The 20877-nt window shown below is 42.4% G+C and overlaps 1 protein-coding gene across 3 annotated transcripts in view; it reads right to left on the bottom strand.

Moving 5' to 3' along the window:
* Window positions 1–20877, bottom strand: part of ARL15 (ARF like GTPase 15) — a 329406-nt gene that overhangs the window by 269620 nt on the left and 38909 nt on the right. The window lies entirely within an intron of this gene.

Raw genomic sequence — 20877 nt, forward strand, 5'->3', positions numbered from 1 at the left:
TAGATTTTTTAAGTGGCTCCATGCTGCAGGAGGAAGCTCCGCCCCGCCACCTCATCACTTCCTGGTCCGCCCCGTTCTGTCTCTGCTTCCCCATGGAACTGCTGTTCTGTAGTGAACAAATGATACAGGACTGGAACAGCAGTTCTGTGGGGGAAGCAGAGACTCCTCGTATATAGCCACACCGCCCTGTAGATAGCGTCGTCCCCCCTTGCAGATCGCATCCCCCACCCTTACCGATCACGTCATCCCCCCTTGCAGATCACGCCACCCCCTCCCCTTGCAGATCGCGCCAGTGTAGCTCCCACTAGGAGCCGTATCCCTGGTAAAAAAGTGTCGGCAACCTCTGACCGTGGATCCAGCCGCTAGTGGCAGCTACAGTGGCCGCTATGTACAAGAAGGATGGGGTGGGGTGCTGCGCTCTACAAGAGGGGGGGGGGGGAGTGCGATCTACATGTGGGGCTGCAATCTACAATTGGGGGGTGCGATCTACAAGAGAGGGGTTGGTGCAGTGATCTACAAGGAGGCAGGGCACAATCTACAAGGGGGTGTGTCACTATATGGGGGGCCCTGCGACTATCTACAGGGGCAGGGAAATTCAGCTGACACATGGACCGTTAATCTCGCTCCAGCGTGCCCGCTCGGCCCTGCCGCAATTTTCACTGCTCTCGCCTGCAATGTCGGAGACCGGCTGAGGGAATGACGGGCAGAGGGGGAGGTTAGTGCACGCAGCTCATCATTGAATGTAGATTCTGTTAACCTGTTCCCTGCCGGGGAACACAGAAATTATAATCAATTGGATATAAAATTTTCTCAATAGTATTTCTGATAAAGTATTTGCAGAGGTTAAAAGTTGAAGTTATGTACAATTATTATAGCAATATATGTTAACAAATGTTATTTATCTAAAAAAAACATTTATAAAATTCTCAGTATTTTTTTCCGTTTATTTAACAGTAATAAGAAAATCGAGATTCAAATCAAAAATCGTTCATAGGGTGGGGAAAAAAAAATAAAAATCTAGATTTTCTTTTTGGGCAAAATCGCCCAGCCCTAATCCTGTAGATAGGTCATAAATCTCTCGGATGAGAAAACTCCTTAAGATAGAGCCTGCAGAGTGGAAAGCTGCTAGAAATGGAGAGTACAATGGAGAATACAATGGCCAGAAATAGTGTTATTCTTCATTTACACATGACAGCTTATTTTGAAATGTCACCTGAAAAGTTAGGTACACTTTAATCACAGGCTTGGAAATAACTTATTTTATCTTTTACCGCTGTTTAAGTCAGAATTAATAATTGTATTAATGAATTAATAACTAGTATTCTGCTTGATAATACCATTCGCATTTAAAAACTCTGGTGTCCATGACTTGCTTATGCTCACCCTAATCTGGCAATAATGTCCCTCTCCTAGCCTTGGAGAAAACCCCCAATCTCTAACATCCTTTAGTGGTTCACTCCTGAGATGGAATCTCCAACTCACTCATTACCCTTCCACCTGTTCTAAGGGCCTGTTCACATCACCGTTCATTTACGTTCCGGGGTTCAGTCAGAGGGTTCCGTCGGGTGAACCCCGCAACGGAAAGTGAAGCTGACAGCACAGCTTCCGTTTCACTCACCATTGATCTCAATCGTGATGGAAACATCGCTAATACTTTCCGTTCGTCACCATTCCGGCAGATTTCCGGTTTTACGACGGAATCAATAGCGTAGTCGACTACGCTATGGATTCCGGTGAAAAACCGGAAACCAGCCGGAATGGTGACAAACGGAAAGCATTAGCGATGTTTCCGTCATCATTGAGATCAAAGGTGACTGAAACGGAAGCTGTGCTGTCAGTTTCACTTTCCGTTGCGGGGTTCACCCGACGGAACCCTCTGACTGAACCCCGGAACGGAAATGAACGGTGATGTGAACAGGCCCTTACTTATATATTAAAAAAATAATAATTACCATCTCCACTCCCTCTCCTTAATAGTGTTTGCAACATTATCATTTACTTTGACGGAGTTGCCCCAACCCATGTGGGGCCAATGTTCATTTGAGTTTGTTACACTATCTGTTCAGTCTCACTATATCTGGACATGACTTTATCCTTTACAGTCTACTGATCATTTAATGATATTGGTTCCCCTTGGCAACTGAAACGTGTCATGAATAATAACGTACACGTCGTAACACCAGTATTGTCTTTTATTGTTCTTCTCATACATTGTAAAGATACTGGTAGTCTATTTCCCCTTGTTCTGTAAAACAAATGAAAGAAAAAAAAAAAAAAAAACACATTGAGAGAAAAAGGAGTCTTTAGGGAAAAACTGAAAGTTCCCTTTACTCCAAGACTAGAGATCCAAACCAAAGCCCCTCAAAAGCCTTGAAAATATTATACATAAGCAGATCTTGGTCTCATTTAACGGCCAAAAGTGATGATCAGGCATCATTTCGGTGTGTATGAGGGGATCTGAACAGATCAGATCTGACTGGGAACACATAGCAGGTAGCAATAGCTTTGAGAGCAAGCAGAAGTCAGTAGACAGGTTGGTATCAGTGAGACATCTGACCACACATCGCCTTCACTTTTTTGAGCAATAAGTAGATTGGACTTGGTCAGATAAGGCTTATTTCACATCTGCCTCAGGACTCCGTTCTGGCATTCAGTCGGAGCTTCCCGTCAGAACGGAACCCTGACTGAAACAAACGGAAACCATAGGGGACCAACCAATGATGACATATCTGGTGCAAATGGTTTCTGTCGTTTTTACGGAATGAATAGGGTAGTCGAATACGCTATTGATTCTGTCAAAACGACGGAACCCATGAACAACTGAGACAAACAAAAAACCATTTGCACCGGATCCGTGGCCATTGAAATCAATGGTGATGGAAACGGAAACCTATGGTTTCCGTTTGGGTCAGTAAGGGTTCCGTTCTGACTGGAAGCTCCGACGGAACGCCACAATGGAGCCCTGACGCAGATGTGAAAGAAGCCTAATTCAACTGTAGGAGGTCGTTAACTGGTCCGGAAATTATATCATAACATTTCAAGACATGATCCCATTATACGGATGTCTATCAATGCACCCGATTATATGCCAGGTTACGAGGTGTTTACATAGATATCTGCTAGGGTACAAAGCCCATACCACCAAGACAAAACACTAGAAAACCCACCGTAAATAAGTCGTATAACATGGGTAAGGATTGTAACCAATTGTCAAGAACCTAATCTAGTTCAAAGAAGTCAGATCTGGGGGCAATGCCTATAAGCAGTATGCAAAGAACTTCATTGCTTTGAACTTTTTAAAAGGGACAAAACATTTACAGTCAATATTTTCTCTTCCTTGTTCCGGTTCTCCCTCATGTTGCATTGTTCTAACTAAATTATGGGAGGGCAACTATACAGAATGAAAAATAAAAACTACGCCCCAGAAGAAGAAAAACAAAAATATAGAAAGTTCACCAGTCCGTGCCACACATTTGGTCTTAGTTGTTCCGTAATCGCCATCTATAATATTCGTACATGCAGGATCTTGAATTCATTTGCCAAATGTTGTGGAATTTCCACCACACTTCCAACGCCGCTCTATAGGACTCCTGCATTCAAGAGAGGACGTCAAATACCAATATAAATGTTACATGTGATAGAAGAACAGCTGCGTATCACCAATGAATCATAATTTGCAAGCAACGTGGTGTCTCTGCTTGTGCCATTTCTTGAAACCTTATACAATCTCAAGCCTTGTTTACATCACTACTCCATGTTCTGCGTTTCATATATATAACATGACCCTCCAGGTTTCCACTCACAGACAACATTTTAGTTTGCCCTTCAATATAATTAGAAACTTCAAATCAATTCTACAAACTCTTCAGGAACCTTTAAATGGAAAGCCCAATTCAACTTCTACTATAATCTACGGACAGGTCACATAGACGGCACAGAAAGCCTACGTTCTAGATAGAGTGCCGGAAGTGTCTAGGAACACCACACGAGGGGTTAAACCACCCTGCAGAATGCCATAAATCATTTGCTTTGGAAAACAGGACCCGCACACCTATATCTAGAACAGGGCCCTCTGACCGTAGCGTCCAACCTTCTGCCGCTGTCACCACATTTTAGCCACTGGCTGATGAGGTGACCAAATTTTCGTGTTTTGCTACGTTGTTTCCGGAACTCCAATAGAAGTGAATGGAAGTTGCGTGAACAGCCTAGCTCGCTGTGCTTCAGTGTTTTTGTAACTTGTGTTTTCTTCTATGGGAGTTCCGGAAACTGCACAGCAATATGCGCTTAGCTGTTTCCGGAAAACCCAGCCACTTTCTGTCGCTGGACTGACTGATAAAGTAGGTCAGGGGGCCGTTTTCTAGAGATGGGTGCGGGTCCAAGACATGGGACCCACATCTACCAGACATTTACGGCATATCCCGTTATGTCAGAGATGGAAAAACTCCTGTAACCGCTTCCCGACCGCCCACTGTATATTCACGTCGGCACTTGCTGGGCTCTGTGCAGTGCCGACGTGAATTCACGGTGGGTGTTAAAAGCACGATCCGGGTGTCTGAGTAGCGCTGACACCCGGATCGCGCTGTTATCACCTGCCTCTGGTCCCGGAGATATGATCGGGACCTGATTAGTTCAGGTCCCGGTCATGTGATCGCAGGGAAAGTGTGTTGTAGCAACGAACTGGAAAGTTTGTTGCTATAACAAACTGGAAAGTTTGTTGCTACAACAAACTTTCCCGGGGACCGATTGCGGGTGCTGCAGTCGGTTATAAGGCAGAACCGGAGGCCATACAACGGCCCCCGGGTCTGCCATGCACAGCAGCCTATGAGAACCAGCCGGAGGCAGGTCCTCATAAGCTTCCTGTCAGTGTGACTCTCAGCGTCACACTGACAGTTTATAATACGTTACACTACCTAGGTAGTGTAATGTATTATAGCAGCGATCAGTGCTGCCAGTCTTCAAGTAAAAAATAAAGTAATAAAAATGCTTTATAAAAGTTACAAAAACAAAAAATGCTTTTTTTCCTATAATAAGTCTTTTATTATAGGAAAAAAATAAAAATGTTAAAAAAAGTACACATATTTGGTATCACCGCGTTAGTAACGACCCAAACTATAAAACTATAATATTATTTTTCCCGCACGGTGAACACCGCAAAAAAAAATAATTAAAAAACAATGTCAGAATCGCTATTTTTTGGTCATCAACCCTCCCAAAATATAGAATAAAATGTGATCAAAAAGTCACATGTACCCCAAAATAATACCAATAAAAACTACAACCCGTCCCGCAAAAAACAAGCACTTACACCGCTTTTTTGACGGAAAAATAAAAAATTATGGCTCTCAGAATATGGTGACACAAAAAATAATTTTATAGAAAAGTGATTTTATTGCGCAATCGCCACAAAACATAAAAAACCTATATACATATGGTATCGTCGTAATCGTACCGACCCGCAGAATAAAGTAAAATGTAATTTATACCGCACGGTGAACGCTGTAAAAAAAAAAAATACAAAAAACATTGTCAGAATTTATGTTTCTTTGTCACTTTGCTTGCCAAAAAAAATCTAATAAAAAGTGATGATAAAAAAAAAAAAAAAAAAAAAATAAATATCACATGTACCCTAAAAATGGTACCAATGAAAAGTACAGATTGTCCCGCAACAAATAAGCCCTCACACGGCTCCGTTGGAGAAAAAATAAAAAAGTTCTGGCTCTCAGAATATGGCGATGCAAAATGTGCAGAGTGTTCCAAAAGCAGATGAGATCGGGAGACCATTTATCAGTGCGACACCGGCCACATATCTGCGGATTATTATACCCTCTTATTATGTCCTGATGTTCTCCGGACAGGTTACATATGCCCCCACATCATAACTGAAATATCAGCAAAACCCCAAACAGAACAGTTACCAAGCAAAATCTGCGCTCCAAAAGCCAAATGGTGTTCCCTCCCTTCTGAGCCCCACAGCGTACCCAAACACCAGCTTACGTCCACATATATGATATTTTATATCCGGGAGAACCCGCTCAACATTGTATGAGGTATTTGTCTTCAGTGGCACAAACTGGGCACAACGTATTGTGCATTAAAACGGCATATCAGTGGAAAATATAAATTTTCAATTTGCACCATCAGCTGCGCTTTAACGCCTTCACGCAGCACGACTTAATAGCATGTCGTGGTGCGAGGGGTTATATACGGAGTGGGCTCACGCGCTGCGCCCGCTCCATATTCTGCAGGTGTCAGCTGTGTATTACAGCTGACACCCGGGACTAACGGACAGGAACAGAGATCGCGCTGTTACAGGAGCCTGTAAAATGACATTATACTGCAATACATTAGTATTGCAGTGTATTGTTACCAGCGACCTAATGATCGCTCGTTCCAGTCCCCTGACAGGACTTTTGGGAGGTTTCCACTATTTTGGTACCTCAGGGGCTTTGTAAATGCGACATGACACCCGAAAACCATTCCAGCTAAATTTGAGCTCCAAAAGCCAAATATTGTTCCTTCCCTTCTGAGCCCTGCCGCGTGTCCAAACAGCAGTTTATTACCACATATGGTGTATTGCTGAAATCAGGACAAATTGCTTTACAAATTTTGGGGTGATTTTTCTACTTTATTCATTGTAAAAATTAAACATTTCTATGTTTTTTCAGAAAAAAGATTTTCATTTTCACGGCCTAATTCCACTAAATTCAGCAAAAAACCTATGGGGTCAAAATGCTAACTATACCCCTAGAAAAATTCTTTGAGGGGTGTAGTCTTCAAAATGGGGTCAGTTTTGGGGGGATTCCACTGTTTTGCTCCCTCCAGGGCGTTGCAAACGCGACATGGCACTGAAAACCAATCCAGCAAAATCTGCACTTCAAAATCCAAATGGCGCTCCTTCCCTTCTGAGCTCTGCCGTGGGTCCAAACAGCAGTTTAGTACCACATATGGGGTATTGGCGTAATCGGGAGAAGTAGCTTTACAAGTTTTGGGGTGCTTTTTAATCTTTATTCCTTGCAAATATTATTTTTTTTAATATTTTTTCAGAAAAAAAAGTAGATTTTCACTTTCACAGACATACTCCAATAAATATAGCAAAAGACCTGTGGGGTCAAGATGCTAACTATACCCCTAGATAAATTCATTGAGGTGTGTAGTTTCCAAAACCGTCTCACTTTTGGGGAATTTCCACTGTTTTGGCACAAGACCTCTTCAAACCTGACATGGTGCCTAAAATATATTCTTGTTACAGGAAAAAAATGTATTACAAATGAATTTCAGCAAAAAAAAGAAAAATGTGTAAATTTCACCTGTACTTTGCTTTAATTCCTGTGAAGCGCCTAAAGGGTTAAGAAACTTTCTGAATGCTGTTTTGAATACTTTGAGGGGTGCAGTTTTTAATATGGGGTGATTTATGGGGTCTATCTAGTACATAAGGCCCTCAAAGCCACTTCAGAACTGAACTGGCCCCTGTAAAATAGCCTTTTGAAATGTTCTTGAAAATGTGAGAAATTGCTGCTAAAGTTCTAAGCCGTGTAACGTCCTAGAAAAATAAAATAATGTTCAAAAAACAATGCAAATATAAAGTAGACATCTGGAATATGTAAAATAGTAACTATTTTGTGTGGTATTACTGTTTTACAAGCAGATACATTTAAAATGAGAAAAATCATAATTTTTGCAAATTTTCTCTAAATTTTGGTGTTTTTCACAAATAAGCAATGAATTTATTGATCAAATTTTTCCACTAACATAAAGTACAATATGTCACGAGAAAATCTCAGAATTGCTTGGATAATCAAAAGCATTCCAGAGTTATTAACACATAAATTGACACGTCAGATTTGAGAAAATGGGGCTGGTCATGAAGGTCAAAATGAGCTCGGTCTTGAAAGGGTTAAAGTGAATGTCCACCATTGAATATCATTTTGTTTTTGGATCTACATAATTTAAAAATTCTATGCCGACTAACCCGTTAAAGGGGTTGTCCCAAGATTAACATTGATCGCCTATGCACAGAATAGGTGATAAATGTGTGTTCGATAGAGGGGGTCCTACCACTGGGACCCCCAAGATCACTAGAACAGGGGTCCCGAATCCCTATTCACTGTACGATCGCTGCGAGGACCTTGCTTGAAGCGCAGAATGAGCATGCGCCTTGCTGCTCTATTCATTGTCTATGGGGCAGACAGAAAGAGCAAAGCGCTGTACTTGGCCATTTCCGTCATCCCCATAGACATTGAATGAAGCAGCAGGGTGCATGCTCATACTGCGCTCCATTCAAGCTCCTCAACACTGCGATCATGCAGTGTTTTCAATTTACACCATGCAACATAAATAATGTGTTACCTTTTTTCTACGGGTCGTTCGATAGCTGCAATGCAAAATATGCATTTTTTTTTTTTACGTTTTAGTACTTTTGCACAATAAAAACATGTTTTAGGAAAAAAAAAAATAGTATTTTTTGTTTCGCTGCATTATGGGCCACATAACTTATTTTTCTGCGGACGTTGCTGGATGAGAGATCGTTTTCGGTTTAGCAAGTTATAGTTTTTACTGGCACGATTTTGAGGTGAATAGAACTTATTGATTGACTTTCATCAAAAGATTTTTGCTAGGGACTGGTGATCTTTGTTCGTGGAGATGCCAATGAGCAGACAAAGTCCTTAGATGCTGCGGTCACTATTGCACGTGGCATCTAAGTGGTTAAACGGCAAGGACCGGAGTTCTCCGATTCCAGCATTTAGAGCAAGTGATAGCGCGAGCACAAATTCTTAGCCTATATCAACAATGGGCCATAATAGTACAGCAGTTCCAGTGAACGGCACACAAGCGCAGAGCCGGAGGAGGTACATTTCTTAACATATCGAAGCTCTTTTTAGAAGACAAAGCTCTAAGCGTATGGCAAACAGCTATTCCTCCCGATCCTCACATACAGATGAATGCTTGACCTGGATGAGCGTGCATATATTCTGAATGGGGAGAGGGAAGTAAGCTGCTGCCAGACACCTCTAACGGCATCTTATCTCCGCTGAGAACAAAAGGATCGGGCATGTTGAAATTCAACTGCCCAATCCATCTCCTCTCCGACATCTGCTATTGGGGAGAGAGTCGGGAGGCCACCATGCACATTAGATAGTCGGTCGATCCTGCAGAAATACTGTATGTAAATGCCTTCATTTAATCCCTAAATTCCCTGAACATGCATAGTTTTGAAAAGGCAACATACTCATACTGGCTACCAGCAGCCACCACTAGGTTGCGCTTACAAGCCAAGTGAATAGTTATACATTTAAAGAGGCTCTGTCACCAGATTATAAGTGCCCTATCTCTTACATAATCTGATTGGCGCAGTAATGTAGATAACAGTAGGGATGTCACGATACCAGAATTTGGACACAGATACCGATACTTCGTGTGGTATTGCGATTTCGATACCTAAACAATACTTTGCCAACAGTAATAAAAAGTTCTTCCATTTTCTGATGAGGCGCGTGGTGTGATGAGTTTTGAATGTGTCTCACATGAATAGTAATTAACCCCATCATGTTTCAGTCATAATGGGTTAATGTGTAAGGTACATGATGGGGTTAATTACTATTAATGTGAGACAGATGGAGGTTAAATTCATCACACCTCGTGCCTTACATTAATAAGTGCAAGAAGTTTTTTTTTTGTTTTTTTTACAGCGTACACATCATAAATGATGCAAAAAATTTGTTGTGCAGGTTATTACGGCCGCGTCAATACCGAATATGTGTATGTTTTATGTATTGAGGCTTATTTTAAGCATTATTGTAAAAAAAGGTGTGTGTGTGTATTTTTTAAAATTTAATATTACTTTATGTTTTTACTTTATTTTTAAACTTTAAATGTACTGGCATATATCAGATATATGCCAGTCAGGGGCGGATTATGAGGGCAATCTGGGCAAGTGCCCGATGCCCGAGGCTGGAAGGGGGCCCAATTCACCCCGATTCTCCCGTACCAGCTGTTTAAATTTACCTTAGGATGCGGATACAATTGCTTACTGCGCTGGCGAGACAGGGAACTATTCGTTCCCTTCCTCCCATTCAGCGCTTTACTAATGACATAGTCGGCGCGATGATGTCATCACGCCGACTGCGCCATTACACTGGATGACACCCTCTTGTCTCTGACCAGTCCTGCGGCACTGGAGGAAGAAGCGAGAACGGGGACAGGTGAGGACGTTTTTTTTTTTTTGTTCTGGGCAGCGTTGGGGGGTAAAAGATGCAGGGGGCATTATCTACAGAGGGCATTGTAACTGACAATGTACAGGAGGCATTTTCTACAGAGGGCATTGTGACGGTCGCTCTCTACAGGGGGTATTGTGACGGTCGCTCTCTACAGGGGGCATTGTGACTGTCACTCTCTACAGGGGGCATTGTTAGTGTATGTTGTGTTTTACTTAGAGGCTCTGTCACCAGATTTTGCAACCCCTATCTGCTATTGCAGCAGATCGGCGCTGCAATGTAGATTACAGTAACGTTTTTATTTTTAAAAAACGAGCATTTTTGGCCAAGTTATGACCATTTTTGTATTTATGCAAATGAGGCTTGCAAAAGTCCAACTGGGCGTGTTTAAAGTAAAAGTACAACTGGGCGTGTATTATGTGCGTACATCGGGGCGTTTTTACTTCTTTTACTAGCTGGGCGTTCGGATGAGAAGTATCATCCACTTCTCTTCAGAACGCCCAGCTTCTGGCAGTGCAGACACACAGCGTGTTCTCGAGAGATCACGCTGTGACGTCACTCACTTCCTGCCCCAGGTCCTGCATCGTGTCGGACGAGCGAGGACACATCGGCACCAGAGGCTACAGTTGATTCTGCAGCAGCATCGGCGTTTGCAGGTAAGTCGATGTAGCTACTTACCTGCAAACGTTGATGCTGCTGCAGAATTAACTGTAGCCTCTGGTGCCGATGTGGCCGACACGATGCAGGACCTGGGGCAGGAAGTGAGTGACGTCACAGCGTGATCTCTCGAGAACACGGCTGTGTCTGCACTGCCAGAAGCTGGGCGTTCTGAAGAGAAGTGGATGATACTTCTCGTCAGAATGCCCAGCTAGTAAAAGAAGTAAACACGCCCCGATGTACGCACATAATACAAGCCCAGTTGGACTTTTACTGTAAACACGCCCAGTTGGACTTTTGCAAGATCATTTGCATAAATACAAAAATGGTCATAACTTGGCCAAAAATGCTCGTTTTTAAAAAAATAAAAACGTTACTGTAATCTCCATTGCAGCGCCTATCTGCTGCAATAGCAGATAGGGGTTGCAAAATCTTGTGACAGAGCCTCTTTAAGTGTTTGACACAATTTAATTCAGGAGCGCAGTGTAAAGTACTATTACATTCAGGAGCACAGTGTATAGTACTACACCGCGTTCCAAATTATGCAAATGTTATTTTTCGCTGATTTTCCTAAATAGTCGATGCAAATGACAGTCAGTATAATCTTCAAGCCATCAACCGTTGGAGTATAATGCAAATTTTATTGAACAAATCTCCTAATGATAACAGATAACAGATTTTTTTTTAGAAGTAAAAAACTCAAAATGCACCGTTTCAAATTATTATGCACAACAGAGATCAAAACATTTTAAGGGTTGTAAAGAGAACTAAAATGGTAATTTGTTGAATTTGCAGCATCAGGAGGTCATATTTACAGAAATCAAAAGCTCTTTCAATCCAAAAAAAAACTTAGGCCAAGTTACATGTTAACATAGGACACCTTCTTTGATATCACCTTCACAATTCTTGCATCCATTGAATTTGTGAGTATTTGGACAGTTTCTGCTTGAATATCTTTGCAGGATGTCAGAATAGCCTCCCAGAGCTTCTGTTTTGATGTGAACTGCCTCCCACCCTCATAGATATTTTGCTTGAGGATGCTCCAAAGGTTCTCAATAGGGTTGAGGTCAGGGGAACATGGGGGCCACACCATGAGTTGCTCTCCTTTTATTCCCATAGCAGCCAATGACACAGAGGTATTCTTTGCAGCATGAGATGGTGCATTGTCATGCATGAAGATAATTTTGCTACGGAAGGCACGGTTCTTTTTGTACCACGGAAGAAAGTGGTCAGTCATAAACTCTACGTACTTTGCAGAGGTCATTTTCACACCGTCAGTGACCCTAAAGGGGCCTACCAGCTCTCTCCCCATAATTCCAGCCCAAAACATGACTCCGCCACCTCCTTGCTGACGTTGCAGCCTTGTTGGGACATGGTGGCCATTCACCAACCATCCACTACTCCATCCACCTGGACCATCCAGGGTTGCACGGCACTCATCAGTAAACAACACGGTTTGAAAATTAGTCTTCATGTATTTCTGAGCCCACTGCAACCGTTTCTGCTTGTGAACGTTGTTTAGGGGTGGCCGAATAATAGCATTATGCACACGTGCAAACCTCTGGAGGATCCTACGCCTTGAGGTTTGCGGGACTCCAGAGGCACCAGCTGCTTCAAATACCTGTTTGCTGCTTTGCAATGGCATTTTAGCAGCTGCTCTCCTAATCCTATTAATTTATCTGGCAGAAACCTTCCTCATTATGCCTTTATCTGAACGAACCCGTCTGTGCTCTGAATCAGCCACAAATCTTTTCACAGTACGATGATCACGCTTAAGTTTTCTTGAAATATCCGATGTTTTCATACCTTCTCCAAGGTATTGCACTATTTCACGCTTTTCGGCAGCAGAGAGATCCTTTTTCTTTCCCATATTGCTTGAAACCTGTGGCCTGCTTAATAATGTGGAACGTCCTTCTTAAGTAGTTTTCCTTTGATTGGGCACACCTGGCAAACTAATTATCACAGGTATCAGAGATTGATTACAATGATCCAAAGAGCCCTAAGACACAATACCATCCATGAGTTTAATTGAAAAACAAATAAATTAAATGTTTATGACACTTAAATCCAATGTGCATAATAATTTGGAACACAGTGTATTCTATTCAGGAGCACAGTGTATATAGTACTATTATATTCAGGAGCGCAGTGTATAGTACCATTATATTCAGGAGCACAGTATATAGTACCATTATATTCAGGAGCGCAGTGTATAGTACCATTATATTCAGGAGCACAGTATATAGTATCATTATATTCAGGAGTGCAGTGTATAGTACTTTTATATTCAGTACAGTGTATGGTACTATTATATTCAGGAGTACAGTGTATAGTACTATTATATTTAGGAGCGCAGTGTATAATACTATTATATTCAGGAGTACAGCGCATAGTACTATTATATTCAGGGGCACAGTTTATGATACTATTATATTTAGAAGCATAGAGTGTGGCATCATGAGAAATGTAATCTTCATTTATAGGTGGATGTTGGAAAAGTGAGGAGCTGAAGAAATGGGCCGTGCCCTGAAGAAGTCTGGACCAGATGGAGAAAAAGAACGAAAAATAATTTGAGACATCACCTGTGAGTCACTGAAAGTGAATGTTTATTCTCCCTGTGACTGATCAGTCCTGTAATCACTGTATGATCTGCAGCGAGATGACGGATGGTAGCATTCTTTTATGTTAAATAGCAACTCCCAGCATAACCTAACCATTGTTCAGGCTATACTGGGAGCTGTTTTATGTCGTACAAATTTATACAACAGGGGTTAAACTAAATTTGCAAATGATCTCTGTACTGAACTGTATTGGCTCTGTTGCGGTATTCACGTACCGAGCTGGGCTCTGTTGCGGTATTCACGTACCGAGCTGGGCTCTGTTGCGGTATTCACGTACCGAGCTGGGCTCTGTTGCGGTATTCACGTACCGAGCTGGGCTCTGTTGCGGTATTCACGTACCGAGCTGGGCTCTGTTGCGGTATTCACGTACCGAGCTGGGCTCTGTTGCGGTATTCACGTACCGAGCTGGGCTCTGTTGCGGTATTCACGTACCGAGCTGGGTTTTGGGGCTGTATATTTGTACTGAGCTTGGTTCTGGGGCTGTATCTATTTACATGTTAAAATCTACTTTTAGCTTAAGAGAAGGTAAATATATACAGTAAAAACTAAACCCAAAAAACCATGGAGGAATGTACTTTACATGGTGCCAATAAAAACTACAACTCCTCCCACAAAAAAATAATCCTTCACACACCACTCCATAGACACAAAAATAAAAAAAAAGTTAAAGAGCCTGACCACTTTAGGGTCTCAAAATATTCAGCTTTTTATCTTCTGTATGGCTCATTCTGCTTTTATAGCGAATTCAAAACCGTTCCAGATCTGTGGCCGCCTAAACAGAACTCTGCAAATATATACGATACAGCGTCTTCAAAGTTCTGTCTTCAGAGTTCGGGGGGGCCCAGACTTGAAAAAGTGCCCAGGGCCCATGGTACCATTAATCCGCCCCTGATGCCAGTACATTAGCCTGAGTACATATAGTACAAAGGCAGTTGTTAGGACATACCTAAGTATGCCCTAACAGGAAATATGGTACAATGGACCCTGGGCTGTCTGGCCATATATGGTATGGCCCTCGATTGTGTCACAGGAATTCCTTGTGACGCTATCCAAGGGGCATCCCCCCTTCTCATTTTCTCCTGAATGCTGCAGTCAACTAATCGCAGCATTCAGGGGAATAGGGGCGGAGATAAGAGGTTTCTCTGACATCTGCCATTATAGAGTGGGGCTGCGGCTGTGTAATACAGCCATTGCCCCGCATCTGACAAATGCGTGCGCGGTCAGCAAGAGCGGATGCGGCCGGCGATGCACTAATGAGTGCAGGCACTGAAGCAAGAACATGGTGGTGTTTTGTAGTGTGCCCGCCGTTTTCGGTCTTCAGTGCCGCAGCTCATTAGTGCAGCGCCGGCAGCAACACATCATCCTGACGGCGCACACTTGTCAGGACTCAGGAGCGGGGCAATGGCTGTATTACACAGCTGCAGTCCCGCTCTCATACATTCGTGTGTTACAATGCTAAGCTGTGCGGCCGAACAGCTTAGTATCGAAATACATAAAACAACGGTATCGAACCATTTGGGGGTGCACGGTATCGAAACAGTATCGAAGTTTTGATGCATCGTGCATCCCTAGATAACAGTGGTTTTTATTTTGAAAAATTATTTTTAGCAAGTTATGAACAATTTTAGATTTATGCTAATTAGTTTCTTAATAGACAACTGGACGTTTTTTACCAAGTGGGCGTTGTAAAGAGAAGTGTATGACGCTGACCAATCAGCGTCACAACTTCTCTCCATTAATTTTTAGCAGTACTCGCAGCACAGTGAGATCTCGCGAGATCACGCTGTGCTGTCACATACACCCACATTAACTTTACCGATCACGATGTGCTGTGATTAAGTCCCACAGAAACTTTACCGAAGTGTTGGGAGTAGGGATGTCATGATACCAGAATTTGGACTTCGATACCAATACTGTGTGTAGTATTTTGATTTTGATACCAAAACGATACTTTGTCTAGTATCTAGTTCTTCCATTTTGTGATGTGAGGCGCAAGGTGTGATTAATTTTACATTACATTAATAGTAATTAACCCCATCATGGTTCTCAGTCTTAATGGGTAAATGTGTAAGGTACATGATGGGGTTAATTAATACTAATGTGAGGCATATGGAGGTTAAATTCACACACCTCGTGCCTCACACTAAGTGAAAGAAAGCAGTTATTTTATTTTTTTACAACGCACACATCATAAATTATGCAAATAAAATTGTTGTGCAGGTTATGAAGGCCGCACCAATACTGAATATGTGTATTTTATGTATCGAGACTTATTTTAATGTTTATTGTAAAAAAGGTGTATGTGTATTTTTTTTAAATTTAACATTACTTAATTTTCACTTTATTTTTAAACTTTTATGTACTGGCATATACACTACCGTTCAAAAGTTTAGGGCCACTTAGAAATTTCCTTATTTTTGCAAGAAAAGCACAGTTTTTTTTCAATGAAGATAACATTAATCAGAAATACACTCTATACATTGTGCTAAATGACTATTATAGCTGCAAATGTCTGGTTTTTAATGCAATATCTACATAGGTGTATAGAGGCCCATTTCCAGCAACCATCACTCCAGTGTTCTTATGGTACATTGTGTTTGCTAACTGTGTTAGAAGGCTAATGGATGATTAGAAAACACTTGAAAACCCTTGTGCAATTATGTTAGCACCGCTGTAAACAGTTTAGCTGTTTAAAGGAGCTATAAAACTGACCTTCCTTTGAGCTAGTTGAGAATCTGGAGCATTACATTTGTGGGTTCGATTAAACTCTCAAAATGGCTAGAAAAAGAGAGCTTTCATGTGAAACTCGACAGTCTATTCTTGTTCTTAGAAATTAAGGCTATTCCATGTGAGAAATTGCTAAGAAAGTGAAGATTTCCTACAACGGTGTGTACTACTCCCTTCAGAGCACAGCACAAACAGGCTCTAACCAGAGTAGAAAGAAGCGAGAGGCCCCGCTGCACAACTGAGCAACAAGACAAGTACATTAGAGTCTCTAGTTTGAGAAATAGACGCCTCACAGGTCCTCAACTGGCAGGTTCATTAAATAGTACCCACAAACCACCAGTGTCAACGTCTACAGCGAAGAGGCGACTCCGGGATGCTGGCCTTCAGGGCAGAGTGGCAAAGAAAAAGCCATATGTGAGACTGGCTAATAAAAGGAAAAGATTAATATGGGCAAAAGCACACAGACATTGGACAGAGGAAGATTGGAAAAAAGTGTTATGGACAGACGAATCAAAGTTTGAGGTGTTTGGATCACACAGAAGAACATTTGTGAGACGCAGAACAACTGAAAAGATGCTGGAAGAGTGCCTGGCGCCATCTGTCAAGCATGGTGGAGGTAATGTGATGGTCTGGGGTTGCTTTGGTGCTGGTAAAGTGGGAGATTTGTACAAGGTAAAAGGGAATTTGAATAAGGAAGGCTATCTCTCCATTTTGCAATGCCATGCAATACCCTGTGGACAGCGCTTGATTGGAACCAATTTCATCCTACAACAGGACAATGACACAAAGCACACCTCCAAATTATGCAAGAACTATTTAGGGAAGAAGCAGGCAGCTGGTATTCTATCTGTAATGGAGTGGCCAGCGCAGTCACCAGATCTCAACCCCATAGAGCTGTTGTGGGAGCAGCTTGACTGTATGGTACGCAAGAAGTGCCCATCAAGCCAATCAAACTTGTGGGAGGGGCTTCTGGAAGCATGGGGTGAAATTTCTCCCAATTACCTGAGCAAATTAACAGCTAGAATGCCAAAGGTCTGCAATGCTGTAAGTGCTGCAAATGAAGCATTATTTCACGAAAGCAAAGCTTGAAGGAGAAAATTATTATTTCAAATAAAAATCATTATTTCTAACCTTGTCAATGTCTTGACTATATTTTCCAGTCATTTTGCAACTCATTTGATAAATATAAGTGTGAGTTTTCATGGAAAACACAAAATTGTCTGGGTGACCCCAAACTTTTGAACGGTAGTGTATCTATATGCCAGTACATTAGCCTGTGTACTGATCGTACATAGGCAGTTGTTCGGACATACCTCAGTATGCCGTAACAGGAAATATAAGCAGCCTCGGGGTCCCTCAATGGACCCTGGCCTGTATGCCCATATATGGTATGTCCCTCAATTGCGTCACAGGGATTCCTATAACGGGATCCAAGGGGCATCGTCCCTTCTCGCTTTCCTCTTGAATGCTGCAGTCCGCTTTGATCGAAGCAGTCAGGAGAATCGCGGTGGAGATTAGGTTTCTCTGATCTCCGCCGTTATAGAGCGGGGATGCAGCTGTGTAATACAGCCATTGCCCCGCTCTTGACATTAAGTGCGCCTGCGGTCAGCATGAGGTGATGCGGCCGGCGCTGCACTAATGAGTGGCAGTTCAGGCACTGAAGACAGAACATGAGGGTGTTTTGTAGTGTGCCCGCCATGTTCTGTCTTCATTGCCGGCAATCATTAGTGCAGCGCTGGCCGCATCATATCATCCTGATGGCATGCACTTGTCAGGAGCGGGGCAATGACTGTATTACACAGCCGCACTCTCATACATTCATGTGTTACTATACTTAGATGTGCGGCCGCACAGCTAAGTATCGAAATACATGAAATAACGGTATCGAACCGTTTGGGGATGCACGGTATCGAAACAGTATTGAAGTTTCGATGCATCGTGCATCCCTAGTTGGGAGTGTGAATAGACCTCGCGTCCTGGCTGGAGGTGATGTCTATTCACTCTCAAGGCACTTCGGTAAAGTTAATGTGTGAGTAAGTGACAGCACAGCATGATCTCGCGAGATCATGCTGTGCAGTGAAACGAGCTAAAGATGAATGGAGATAAATGTATGATGCCGATTGGTCAACATCATACACTTCCCTTTACAACGCCCAGTTGTCGATTAAGAAACTAATTAGCATAAATCTAAAATTGTTCATAACTTGCTCAAAATTGATAGTTTTTAAAAAAAAAAACAAAAAAAAAAAAAAACACTTCTCTACATTACAGCGCCGATCAGATTATGTAGGAGATAGGGCACTTGTAAACTGGTGACAGAGCTTCTTTAAAGAGGCTCTATCACCAGATTATAAGTGCCCCATCTCCTACCTAATCTGATAGTCGCTGTAATGTAGATCAGTTTTTTGACAGTTATGACAATTTTTCGTTTCGTTTTTTGTTTTTTTTTACTTTGGAGCAAGCGGGCATTGTAAAGAGACGTGTATGACCCTGACCAATCCGCGTCATACACTTCTCTTCATTCATGTTCAGCTGTACTCACAGCACAGCGTGATCTCGCAAGATCACACTATGCTGTCACTTACTCCCACATTAATGTTACCGGAGTATCGGGAGAATGAAAAGACATCGCCTCCTGGCTGTCCTATCTTTCCTCGGATCGGAGACTCGGATCAATTTTCACAGACCCGATTCACCCACTAAAATGAATGGATCCGTAAAGAATATTGGGTGCCACCCGGATGCCGTCAAAAATGGCCCGAGTGGCACAACAGTCGCGTGCATGAGTGACAGCATAGCGTGATCTCGCGAGCATAGCCGAACATGAAGAGTAGTGTATGACGCTGATTGGTCAGCATCATACGCTTTTCTTTAAAACGCCCACTTGCTCAAAAGTAAAAAAAAAAAAAAAAAAGCCCAGTTGGGCATTTAGAAGAAATTTGCATTAAATGAAAAATAGTCATAACTGTCAAAAATAAACGTGTTTTTTTAAAAAAAAAATGGTTATCTACATTACAGCGACTATCAGATTAGGTAGGAGATAGGGCACTTACTTATAAGCTGGTGACAGAGCCCCTTTAATTCAACAAAACAGCAAGCAGTAATCTTATACCCTTTATCTAGTGGTGGCTGCAGGCAGACAGAAGGAATTGGATCATTCAGCTAGAAGAAGGAGATTAAAATAAATAAAACAGAGCTCTAACCAATATAAAGATATATCGAGAAATTATTAAGCACCGAATTTTGGACCTAAAAAATACATGGTGCTAAAAGGTTCACATTCTTTTTAACAAATTATTAGAAAGAACGTTTTGACAGATGTCCAGAATGGACTGGTTACCATACTGCAACTGAAGGCTCTTTTACACGGGCTAATGATCGGGAAAAGGAGCGTTCATACGAACGCTCGTTCCCGATAATTGCCCTCTGTAAACAGGGCAAATATCAGCCGACTAATGAGAAAACGGGGAGATGTGCTGCCGATACGATGCAAATGCAGTGGGACAAACGATCATAGTAACGATCGTTCGTCCCCATACCTTATCGATCATCGCTCCTTGTGAATGGAGCAACCGAGCACCAATCGACGAGCTGTAATGACTATCGCGTTGAAAGGTAGTTAAACACAGGGGATATCTGCCAGTGTAAAACCACCTTCATATTCAAAGCATCCATAAGAGGTCCTGCCCCAGCTAGAGAGCAGCCCAGTCAGGTTCTGTTTATTATCCTGCAATGTATGCAGATGACGAAGCCCTCACAGCTAATAGGATGCGCAGAGATTTGTATAAAAAGAGAATGGGGGTTATGATGTCAATGGGGGCTGCCAGATACTACCACATAAATCCAATAAGATGGGTTTTCCTGGCTGATCCTTTTGATTCCCATAGAATTAAGCACAACCAGAACTGCATGGTTGCTGCTTAGATCTATATATCCCATTGAAACAATATGCATGCTATGGGTTAGCTCAGGGGTCTCAAACTCGGCCGGGTAAGTGGGCCACATATAGAAAAAATGTGAAGTTGTCGGGCCGCATTACTTTCAAATTTGATACAATACAAAATTATTGTTAATCAATTAGTTATTTGAACTACTATAGCACTATATTACTATAATACTACATTACTATAATAATATCGCTAGGTTTAAAATCTGAGAGAATTCTCCATATGCTTATTTCAACAATCCAGTTTTCCAGCTTAAGTGTAGCTAAATGCAGTCCGGCAGCTCAGTTGGCAGCGTTTCACAGACACACATGTCAAGATTGGGCAGCCCCTTTTTAGATAGTGCCACAGTGCCCTCCGCAGATGCTGCCACACACACCCCAAGTAGATAGCTCCATTGGCGCTCCCTCTAGGAGTGGAATCCCCAGCCAGAGCGTTGCCAACGCTTTAGATAGGGCTTCCTCTGCTGTTGGAGCCCCAATGTCACTGTCCATACACTGACGTCAGGGGATTCTCCTGGATGGGAATGTGATATCAGGGGCAAGCTCAGAGCTGGAGTCCCGGGCAGAGCACTAGTAGGCTCTTCCTGGGACTCCAGCTGTGCTCCTGACATCACTGGGACACCTGCTCTGGGGAAGCCCCTGACATCCCTGTCGATGTATGGACAGCGATGTCAGGGATTTCCACAGAGTTCCGGAGCAGAGCCTATACTAGCGC

Source organism: Rhinoderma darwinii, chromosome 1, assembly GCF_050947455.1.
Source record: "Rhinoderma darwinii isolate aRhiDar2 chromosome 1, aRhiDar2.hap1, whole genome shotgun sequence".
In the NCBI taxonomy this organism is placed as follows: Eukaryota; Metazoa; Chordata; class Amphibia; order Anura; family Rhinodermatidae; genus Rhinoderma; species Rhinoderma darwinii.